The following is a 2134-nucleotide window of genomic DNA, read 5'->3' as shown; positions in this document are numbered from 1 at the left end:
AAACAGAGAGGAGACAGCTGGGAGTTTCCGTGTAAAACAGTGATGAGAGAGCTGGGAGTTTCGGTTTAAAACAGTGAGGAGAGATCAGAGAGTTTCAGTGTAAAACTGTGAGGAGAGATCCGGGAGTTTCAGTGTAATACAGTGAGGACAGAGCCGGGATTTTCAGTTCAAAACAGTGAGGAGAGCGCCGGCAGTTTCAGTGTAAAACAGTGTGGAGAGAGCCGGGAGTTTCAGTGTAAAACAATGAGGAGAGAGCAGGGTTTTTCAGTGTAAAACAGTGAGGAGAGAGCTGCGAGTTTCAGTGTAAAACAGTAGGGAGAGAGCCGGCAGTTTCAGTGTAAAACAGCGTGGAGAGAGCCGGGAGTTTCAGTGTAAAACAGTGAGGAGAGAGCTGCGTGTTTCAGTGTAAAACAGTGAGATGAGAGCTGGGAGTTTCAGTGTAAAACAGTGAGGAGAGAGCTGGGAGTTTCAGTGTAAAGCAGTGAGGTGTGATCTTGGAGTTTCAGTGTTTAAAACAGTGAGTGGAGAGTTGGAAGATTCGGTTGTAAAGCAGCGAGGAGAGGGCTGGGAGTTTCAGTGTTTAAAACAGTGAGGGGAGAGTTGGGAGATTCAGTGTAAAACAGTGAGGAGAGAGGTGGATGTTTCAGTGTAAAACAGTGAGGAGAGAGCTGCGAGTTTTGATGTAAAACAGTGAGGAGAGAGCTGGGAGTTTCGGGTAAAACAGTGAGTAGAGAGCTGGGAGTTTAAGTGTAAAAAACTGAGGAGAGACCTGGGAGTTTCAGTGTAAAACAGTAGGGAGAGAGCCGGCAGTTTCAGTGTAAAACAGCGTGGAGAGAGCCGGGAGTTTCAGTGTAAAACAGTGATGACAGAGCCGGGAGTTTCAGTGAAAAATAGTGAGGAGAGAGCTGGGAGTTTCAGTGTAAAACAGTGAGGTGAGAGCTGGGAGTTTCAGTGTTAAAAAGTGAGGAGAGACCTGGGCGTTTCAGTGTAAAACAGTGAGGAGAGAGCTGGGAGTTTCCGTGTAAAACAGTGAGGAGAGCTCTGGGAGCTTTCGTGTAAAACAGTGTGGAGAGAGCTGGGAGTTTCAGTGTAAAACAGCGAGGAGAGAGCTGGGAGTTTCAGGGTATAACAGTGAGGAGAGTGCTGGAGGTTTCATTGTAAAACAGTGAGGAGAGAGCTTGGAGTTTCCGTGTAAAACAGTGAGGAGAGAGCTGGGAGTTACAGTGAAAATCATCGAAGAGGGAGCTGGGAGATTCCGTGTAAAACAGTGAGGAGAGAGCTGGGAGTTTCAGTGTAAAACAGTGAGGAGAGAGCTGGGAGTATCTCTGTAAAACAGTGAGGAGAGAGCTGGATGTTTGACTGTAAAACAGGGTGGACAGAGCTAGGAAGTTTCAGTGCTTAAAACAGTGAGGAGAGAGTTGGGACTTTCAGTGTAAATCAGGGAGTAGAGAGCTGGGAGTTTCAGTGTTAAAGACAGTGAGGAGAGAGCTGGGAGTTTCAATGTAAAACAGTGACGAGTGAGCTGGGATTTTCTGTCTCAAACAATGAGTAGAGAGCTGAATTTTTCAGTGTTAATCAGTGAGGAGAGAATAGGAGTTTCAGTGTAAAACAGAGAGGAGATGGCAGGGAGTTTCCGTGTAAAACAGTGAGGAGAGAGCTGGGAGTTTCGGGGTAAAACAGTGAGGAGAGATCAGAGAGTTTCAGTGTAAAACAGCGAGGACAGAGCCGGGAGTTTCAGTGGAAAACAGTGAGGAGAGTGCCGAAGTTTCAGTGTAAAACAGTGAGGAGGGAGCAGGGTTTTTCAGTGTAAAACAGTGAGGAGAGAGCCGGGTGTTTCAGTGTAAAACAGTGAGGAGAGAGCCGGGTCTTTCAGTGTAAAACAGTGAGGAGAGAGCTCGGAGTATCAGTGAAAAACAGTGAGGAGAGAGCTGGGAGTGTCATTGTAAAACAGTGAGGAGAGAGCTGGGAGTTTCAGTGTAAAAAAGTGAGAAGTGTGCTGGGAGTTTCCATGTATAACTGTGAGGAGAGAGCTCGGAGTTTCCATGCAAAACAGTGAGGAGAGAGCTGCGAGTTTCAGTGTAAAACAGTGAGGAGAGAGCCGGGAGTTTCAGTGTATAACAGCGAGGAGAGAGCC

This window comes from Cetorhinus maximus, chromosome 15 (assembly GCF_964194155.1).
Source record: "Cetorhinus maximus chromosome 15, sCetMax3.hap1.1, whole genome shotgun sequence".
Taxonomy (NCBI): Eukaryota; Metazoa; Chordata; class Chondrichthyes; order Lamniformes; family Cetorhinidae; genus Cetorhinus; species Cetorhinus maximus.
This window is presented reverse-complemented; position numbering follows the sequence as displayed.